Consider the following 9,925-nt stretch of genomic DNA (forward strand, 5'->3'; position numbering starts at 1 on the left):
TTTCCCCTGAAAGGAACTGGTTTGACTCCATCCCTCTGCTTAATAGTGAGGGGCCCCAACTGAGATGAGGGCCCTGTTGTGTCAGGCACTCTACAGACACACAGTGAGACATTCCCTGCGACAGAGAGCTCACAGCCTACATAGACAAGACAGACAGAGGAAGGATTGATATCCCCATTTTACAGATGGGGAACTGAGGCACAGAGAGATGAAGTGAATTGCCAGAGATGACACATGGAGTCTGTGGCAATGCTGGGAACTAAACATAGAAATCCTGAGTCCTAAACCAGTGCCTTAAACTATCCTTCTTGTCTCATGACAGCCATCTTAACAGTCTGGATAGCTAGCGTGATTGATGACTGGAATCTCACTAGGCAGCCTGTTGCCAGGAGACTTTTGCCCAAAGCGGCTCCAGATTTTTGGAAGTTTCCCCCATGCCTGTTTTATCTGAACTTTTCTAGCAAGTATTTTTAGCGAGGGCATTTCTCTCTCTCTCGCTTTTTGCACAGATGGGTTCTGTTTGCCATTAGCTTCCCCAAGCCCGCCCCTAGGAGCTGATCTGAGCACTAATTCTCATGCATGTTCTGGGTAAATCTACTTTCTTCTCCTGGATGAATTGTGGTTTCTAGGAGCCATTAATCATTTTCTCTTAAAAACGGGAGCGGGGGCTGGGAACATTGCTCCTTTATTTACTGAGAAGATGACCTGGCATCCTGGCAGCTGGCTCTGGGTTGGCGTCTGGAAGATTAAGTGAAGGAAAAGCCTCTGGGCAAGTTCCCCATAGTGAGCGTTGAGCTCTCTGCATTTCCTCTCCCTCTCTAACTACTGGGCTGAGCTGTGATGGCTTCCACCAGGACAGGGAGTGGTCAGCAAGCTCCCCAAATGCTGCAATTCCAGGGCTGGGACAATTCCATAGGCCTACCAGTGCTCACCTCCAGTGCAGCTCCAGCCTCCAGGTGTCCCCTGGTGCTTCTCAAGGTGGGAGGTGAGGTTAAGCAATAGATCTCGGTCCCATCCCAAAGGAGCCTCTGACTTGAGGCCGGGATCTACCACATCCCAGCGCCAGTAGTGATGGTATGTCTCACTGCATTGAAATGGCTTCCCTCCCCATTCTGGCAGCTGCGAACTGGCTGTCAGAGGTGAGGGGAATGCAAACAGTGCAAAATGAGATCAGGCTGCAAGGGGGAAAAACAAATAGGAAGTCAGGGGTGTCTGAGAATGAGCAGACATCAATTAAATCACACGCCACATCCACATTCCCATTCCCAGGGATCATGCTCTCTTAGCCCATTCCCTGACACCTGGTTCTCACTCTCACAGGCTGCCTCTGAGGGGCTTTGAAACATCTATCGGTGAGGACTGCCTTCTGGTCTGGAACAGCCCAAGGTCTGCGCTCAGAGGCTTGCTCACTTTGCAAAATGGCCTGTGGCAAGAAGGCTGAGGTCGCAAGGCTGACATCAGAGGCCACTAGCCATGCTGGATAGCCAGCAATGTTGTTGTAACTGCAAACACGCCATAAAAGACTGGGTGCCAGGAGAGAGCCTTTTTGCTTATGGAAAACAGGAATGTTTGGATCTGATGCATTTGCACATCAATCAGGTTATAGATCCCTTTGCATCCCTTTGCAATGAGCAGGGGATGTTTTCTATGGTAATTTAGCATTTATTAACACGCCCTCTCCTTGTCCTCTAGGTATAAGCCTATGGGGGACTATTGTGTTATAAGACTATTTACAAAGGCAACTTGTCTTTGTAGATAGGCCCATGCAACCACTGCCTCCAATCCCAGTGGAGTCAACACAGTCTTTCATACCTCTAGCTATCTTGCTGTTCAGGTTCTTATATTGGTGCACACCATAATATCTGAGTGAACTTCCCAGAAAGATAAACAACACTGTTTCACACAGTTCACAGCGACCTTTCAGGGTGACTTGTCTTAATGTGCCAGACAAAATATCCTTTACCCTGTTGTCCCGGACCATCTTTGTCAGCATCTTCCCATCTCAGAGATGGCTGCATTTCAGCAGTATTGGATGTGATACCATAGACTTGTAGGACTGGAAGAGACCTCTAGAGATCATCTAGTCTAGTCCCCTGCACTCAGAGCAGGAGTAAGTATTATCTAGACCATCCCCGACAGGTGCTCTTAAAAATCTCCAATGATGGAGATTCCATAATCGCCCTAGGAAATTTATTCCAGTGCTTAACCACCTTGACAGGAAGTTTTTCCTAATGTCCAACCTAAACCTCCCTTGCTGCAGTTTAAGCCCATTGCTTCTTGTCCTATCCTCAGAGGTTAAGAACAATTTTTCTCCCTCCTCCTTGTAACAACCTTTTATGTACTTGAAAACTGCTATCATGTCCCCCCTCAGTCTTCTGTCCTCCAGACTAAACAAACCCATTTTTTTTCAATCTTCTTTCAGTCTTTCTCTAGTAGTAGGATGAATGGCCTGGTGCTTTGGGTGCTAACTTAGTTCTTTTCTACCAATTTTCTATATGACCTGTGCCTCAGTTCCTCATATGTAAAGTGCGGATAATCCCACTGCCACAGGAGTCTGTAAGGATAAGTACACTTAAAAACAAATGCTTGCACGTAATGGGGGCAGCGATAGACAGATATAAAAGGCGCTCTTGAAATGTAAAATATTTTAATTCTTTTTTAAATCCTTTTGTGAAGAAAACATCTACACAGTTGTGATGCCCCCTTGAAAGTTTTCTTGGGTTTGTAAAATTTGTCTGTATCGTAAAATATTTTATAATGATGGCTAGAAAAGTTTACATATAAACTCTGTTCTTTACATGCCCTAAGCTCACAATAAATACCTATTAAATGAAATAAGGACCCTTTCTCCTTATCACCATGACTGAGGCTCTAGTAGGCAGAAAGTCAAAGAAAACTTTTCATGCCGTGATTGCAGGGAAGGAAAATAGGTACATCAAACACATGAGAACAGTTTCCAATTCAGGAGTGTCAGAGAGTGATTAATGACTAACAGCCAGAGAACTGCCTTGATTGCCAAGTGCTGTATTGTTAATGCTGACATTTAATGAGCTCAGACATACTTTAACACAATTCTGCACCATAATCTGCAAATAATGTTCAATAGACTCAATTTGTTTTGTATTTTTTTCGCCCCCTCCCTCCCACCTTGTTTTTCAAAATTGTGTCACAAAATTGCCAGGGGCCGAGCTAAGAGGCACTGTATTGTCATGCAGGATACTGATCCTTCACTGGCCCTTTAACAGTCTGTTGGAGGGGACAGCCGAAGAGAGCTTGCCTCCTCCAGGGGCCAGTCAACAAAATTGCCTAGCCAGCTTTGGCCAAGATGATGGTCTATAGGTTGAAGCACTGGCCTGCAACCCAGGAGACCAGCAGTCAGTTCCTTGCTCTGCTACTGATTCCCTGTGTGATCCTGACCAAGTCACTTAATCTATCTATACCTTGGCTCCCATCTGTACAATCGGGATAATAACACTGTTTCATAGGACTGCTGCAAAGATGCAAGGCACTCAGATACCATGGTGATGGGGAACATATATGTATCCAGATAGCAAACCAGTTAATGCTGTTATGCAGAACTGATTTAAAGTGCTGTGAAGCAAGACCCATTGACTGCTGTATTCATGCCTGTCCTGTTTTGCATGGTGTTCTGTTGTTCCAGTGGTACCAGCTGCCCAAGGAGGACTTTGTTGGTTAGTTACTTGCTTTAAATAGCAGCAGACATACACATACATATAACCTAAGTGTGATGAGATGGTCTTACACATATATATGTGATCTAAGAACATTTGGTGGAACTGTCATGCCAAATCAGTATCTATAAAATTACATTCTGTGTGTGCTGGTTTATATTTATGGTCAGAGTTAAGGGTGTACGTGATTACAGGCAATTTAGAACCCAGTAATGGGACTGAGTAGTTCAAACTGTTCCTTCCAATGTGAATTACCTTGGTCTTGTCAGCTCTGAATTTCATCTGTCATCACCCTGCCCAGCTAAGCTTTCTCAGGTCCCTCTAGAGTTGCTCAGTCTTAGCCAGTCTCAACTCAGCTAAGTGATTTCTCGACATCTGGAAATGTTTCCAATTCACTTCACTTCTGCCCAGAATCATGAACAGGCATATGACCATGGCAAAATGGTCATAAACACACGCATGTGAACTCCATGTGACAGACACCTTACACCCACATGAATACAATCAAAATAACACGATAGATGGCCATGCACACATTCATCTGACCCAAACACAATGAGATGGTCATTTTTTGTTTCCAATGGCAGGTCTGCTCACAACTCTGTGTCTCGGGGGCTGTAACATGTTACAGAGCTGTTTTGTAATTACCTCCAAGCCCTGAAATACCATGCTGTCCTGCTTACCAAGTTTAGCCTTTTGCAGCTGTGCGGGTGACAGCTCTGGGAAGGAATAATGAAGGGGTGCATTTCCTTTTTGCATTTCTGGACATGTAATGCTGTCGCTGAGTGTTCATACATTCCTTGCAGAAAGCTCCTTTTCCTGCCATCGCCTTCCACCAGGGGTGCGGGAACAGTTTGTATAGTAAGGGTGCTGAGAGCCATTGAACCAAACTGTAAACCTTGTATGTGATGGGAAGCACTTCAAGCCAGGGGTCGGGGATGTGGCAGCACAGCCCACACCCATAGTTCCAGCACCCCTTACTTCCATTGACTTTGTTTCCCTTGGCCTGGTACCACAGGAACAGCCTCCTGAATAGAAGGGACTACTTTCTCTAGCCTCATTTTAACAATGAACCATTTATCTTCTCATGACTCCTCTCCCCATTGAAAATCTGGCTCAGTGTAGCCAGCGGTACCTCGTCCTTCTAAGTGTTAATTTGCCTTTTCTTGCATCTATGGCACTGCATGGTTATTATTGGATTTAGCCTTTGTGTGTAATGCCATAAGGGTGCTCAGTACTGAAATTCACCCTAAGGCCAGTGCACCCTTAAATCCTAGGATTTAGCTGATGTGTAGCTCTGCGCTAGCCCTCTGCATACGCATGAATTTCACCCAGAATGAATAAAGACATGGTCTTTGCCCCAAATTGCTTGCAGTCTGGTGCTCTGATCCATCATCCCTAACACATGTGAAGCAAGTAGTTCCATTGCAAGACTACTCTGTGTTGCAGGATTGAGCCCTAGGGAAGCCATGACAATAATAATAGCAATAATAATTATTATTATTATTACAGTAAAAGATGTTCAGATCTAAGCAACCTACTTATGTGAAAAGAGCCACCTTTCAACTCCGGTTGATCACGTCTCCAGGGTAAAAGTACTAGCGGAACCGTCTGTAAATAATAATAGTGCTTACATGGTGCTTTTCATCTTCAAGGCGCCTTACAAACAACTTATTAAATAATTATTAGGCATCATTATTAGTGAAATGACTCGTTTCTTTTCCCCAGTAATTTTGCCCAAACAAGTTGGAACCGAAGAGCGGCCTGGCAAGAAAGCAGGAGCTGGAGCTGTCATTGTGGGGGCTGTTAATACCCAGCCATATTGGCAGTGTCAGCAGAAGGGCCCAGGAATGGCTGGGCCAGGGAGACTGAACTCCCTTCTTACACTCAGAGGTTGGTTCAGACTGGCCCACACAGTGGCGGGTGGAGAAGCGTGGGAGAAAGGGGCACTGCCCTTGCCTTTGCTGTACTTATTCTATGGGTAAAGGACATTAGTCTCCAGGGCTCTTAAGGTGTTCCCGTTCCCCAGAACTAAGCAATGCACTTTCCTTGGTGGTCTGGCTGTGTTCTGGCCCCATCTCCTCCTCCAGAACAATAGAGGAGAGGGTACGTTAATCGGTCACACCTCCAGCAGACATTTCGGTTTTACATCCAGGCCCCAGCATGTGTGTCGCTGCAGGGAGCTGAGGGCACCGACTCAGTACCACTCAGAAAATAACCAATGTCTTTTGTAGGGAATTTGGCAATCATTTTAATGGTACTGGCAACACTTCCTAACAGCTTAGCATAAGACATGGGGAAAGGTCCTGCAGGCAGGAGTAGTTGCAGTGGGCTGTGCATGGGCAGGGAGAAATAGAGGGGTGTAGAATTTAAGGAGACAGAACTCGTGAAATTTGGCCAGGACAGCGGGGTTAGCCCTAGAGGGCTATTGAGGCAGGGTCTCTCAATAGGGGTGTACAGTGTCTAGTTCATTTCAGGTGCTGCCACAGTACAAATAATAAAAATGTCAGGGGTCATTAAAGATCATGAACAATTAAGGCCTGAGTTTTATGGCCTGTCTTAAGGATGACTCCTCCATCAGCCCAGCACCAACCTCACATCATGGTAGGGTCTGGGTTGAGTCCAGACCAGTGGAGAGCACCATCTACCCAGACATTAACAGCTCTTTCTGAAGCTTTTCTGAGATCTCTCATGCAAATCCTGACCAGGGCCAGCTCTGTTCTGTTGATGATGAGATCACAGTCTGAAGGGGGGTAGGGCTGCAAACAAGCCTGGTAACTCTTCTAAGGCGACCTGAGGCAATGCAGCAAGCAGTGATAAGGTAAGTTGTGGAATCATCATTACTGGAGACAGTCAAGAATTCAGACATAGGGCTAGATGGCCATGTATCAGTAGTGCCTTGCTCTGTGTCACTGTGTGCAGCAGAGATCACAGCAGTAGTTCCATATAAAGGGACCAGGGGCTTCTGGAGTCTGAAGTCTCCTCTGCACAGAAGAGGTACAACCCAAGCTTCCCTCAGGCTCCCTTTCCAGTTCAGTGCAGACCACCTGTAGATATGAGAGGGCTGCTCAGTCTTCATGCTCCTTGCAATCCCAGCCCTCCCTCCTGGGACTATCAGCAAGGGAGTCAGGAACAGCTTTGGAGGTGGTCTCCTCTTTGCTTTTTAACAGGGACCCTTCTCCACCAGGAACTTGGCTGAGACCTTTACACCAGCCACGGAACAGCTGGTGTCAGATCCTAAGAACTCTCGGTGAGTACTCATCATTGGATTTAAACAGGTGAGATGGAGCTAAAGCCTTCCTCATCCCATTAAAAGTCCCTGATGTCATCCAGTCCCTGGGATCCTGCACTTCTATTGGATCTAGCTAGTCAGAACCTGCAGTCATGCAACAGCTACATCACCTGTCCCAATTCCCTTCATCAAGAGACAGAAAACTCTCCAGCCAGTTATATAGCTTACGTATTGTGACGCTCTCACACTGAAGTCAATGGGAATTGTGCCACTCACCTCCGAGCCCCAAAAGAGGATCCTCCAGCTCCCCCTTGTTACCAGGTATGCTATGTCTCCTGGAACGCCCATTGGCTGCAGCCCTTCCTTGCAAAGGTGGAGTGTATTCCGTGGGACAAGGCGCAGTGATGGGCACCATGTCAGTCATATCTAGCTACATCCTTGCAGCACAAACATGACAACTGAGAGGTAATATACAAACCCTGTTAAGGGCCCACTTGATAGTGGGAGATTCCTGCCCCATGACTCTGGTGTTATTAACCCAAAGCCCCACATCTCCCAGTAATGCGCTACACACTGGGCTAACATTAAACTCCAAAGCAGGAGCCATGGGGACATAGTTTTTCCACCTCTATTCATAACTGTCAAGCAGTGATTAATGACCAACAAGCCCGAAATTGCCTTTATTGCCAGCTCAGTATTGTTACTTGTGACAGTTAATGAGGTTAGACAGACTTTTACACAGCACTTTATGGGGGCCACAGATTTGTCTCCTGCAGAGCTTAACAACACCACAAGCTTTTGTACACAAAGAGCAAAGAATGTTTGGTTTCCTCGAAGACAATGGACAAAGAGCCAGCTCACTTTTAACACAGTGTTTGTCCACCTGTTCTAATCCATTATCAGTCATTCACTTTTATGCTTTTGTAGCCAGGGCTTGTAAAGGGCCAGGAGGAAGGTAATGAAATAAAATATTGCACCTTTATTAAAAGAGGAGAGACTTTCCTGGTCTTCCTACTGCAGACAGGCTGGAGACAATGGCATTAACAAGAATATTTCAAAGACTTTCAAACATATCTCAATTAACTTTGCAGTAAAACCTGCAAAATATTTGTATATGGGCTCCCCTTCATCAGGCCAGGGAAGATGGGTGGAGGAGGAAAGGAAAAAAAGTTTTCAAGCACTAGAGAGAAGTGGATGTAGTAAACCATTCCTTAATATAAAAAAGTCTCTGCTGTTAAAAACCAGAGAGAGCGGCAGCACAGACAAGCACCTCATGTTCCTGGCCCTGGGTCTAAAAATAATGATTTCTTGGCTCCCCTCCCCCCCCCCCCAGGATTATTACAAGTAATATTTACCTTTGTGCTAGTTCACATCTTGATACTGTTAAACACGTGGCCACAGATGGTTTCCCATTTAGAGTAACCATATAGCTTGAGCGTTATGAAGCAAAACTCCGTTGGTGAGCCAAAAAATACCCTGCGTTTAAAAATCTATTACTTCTAAATATTATATGTATTTTGTTTCAGCTCAGAGCAATTTCCTAGTTTACTCTTATTAAACCAAGAGGTGACTGGACAGCAGTTCTTGATTTATGAAACACATACTAGATTCATTAAAACCTTTAAAGATTTAATACATTTTATCAAGGCCTTAAATCTGGGCAAGCATTTAAAAAATCTAATCCAGGGCATATTTCATCCCAGATGCCTCTTTGCACGTATTTAAGAGCTGTAAAATGTGAATTGACAAATATTGCAGCTATTTCATTCCTTATTTCTAAATGGTGCTGAATTCTTCTGACAGGTTTGTTATATACACCCTGGGAGATCTATCAAGTGTAAAGATCAACTTATTCTCTTTTATTGACATTTTATATGTCTTTTCTATATTTCTTAAGTCCCCTTCAACAATTATGGATGCTGAAGATTTAATATATTTTTGCATGGTCTGTCACTTTTCTTATTATTACGCCTCAGTCTGGCCAAACGTGCATCTGAATAGGGAACAGATTTTTTAAATCACCTACAGATTTGTCAAACCAGGAATAAAAGAGGCAAAGAATTTGTGACATGATCTAACAGCCACTTCGCAGCTTGAGATTGACATTGGATTAGTGTCAGTCAGGTAGAGTTCAGGAGTTTTTGATTTCCAAAGAAACTTGCTGAAATCTTTCCCATGCAGAGGGAAAATTAAGGCAGGTAGAATAGAAATGTATCCGTCTCAGCCTCACTGTGGGATAAAGGCTTCTCCGGCCCTGCCCCCATCCAACTATCTAACTCCCCCACATTGCTGCTAGCCCCTTTGCAGGGCAAAGGTCTCTTTAGTCTGCTCCTGCTCAACCCCCTCTCCCTGACATTTTGAACCCCCTGTAGCCAAAGACCTGTCTAATGCCACTTCTCAGCATTGTGGGTGGGTTTCCGTCACTGTCACCCACACCTAAACAGAACAAACATTTTATCCAAAAGACAGCACCTCCAAGCTGCACAGCACCCCAATAGCACCAATCCCAACTAACTCTTCAACATCTGGCTTTCCTTGGCCCCAACCGGCCGGCCCTCACTGTGTTGAGGTCACAGCCATGAGCCTTGACAGCAGGGCAACTCCCAAAGTGGAGCAATGGCTCCGGGCCACGGAGTGCTAAAGAAACTCTTTTGCACACTTGCATTTGTAGAAAACTATTCCTGTGCGTGAGTGTAATTTACTAATTTGATGGAGCCAAGTAGCTACTTCTAGTTCTCCGACAGAAGTCCATGCCGTTGGGTGTCACATGGTGTGGGTAACAGATAAAGAAGAGAAGCGGCAGAGTCCTGGTTCCTTTCAGAAAACTGTGTATTTCAAGACTTGTTTGCAGTGTTGTTGTGGCTGTGTCGTGAGGAAAAAGCTCCTATTGGACCATCTTGTGCTGGTGAAAGAGACAAGCTTTCGGGCTAACTGAAGAAGAGCTCTGTGTAAGCTCCAAAGCTTGTCTCTCTCGCCAATAGAAGTTGGTCCAATAAAGGAT

This window comes from Mauremys reevesii, linkage group 2 (genome assembly GCF_016161935.1).
Source record: "Mauremys reevesii isolate NIE-2019 linkage group 2, ASM1616193v1, whole genome shotgun sequence".
Classification (NCBI taxonomy): Eukaryota; Metazoa; Chordata; order Testudines; family Geoemydidae; genus Mauremys; species Mauremys reevesii.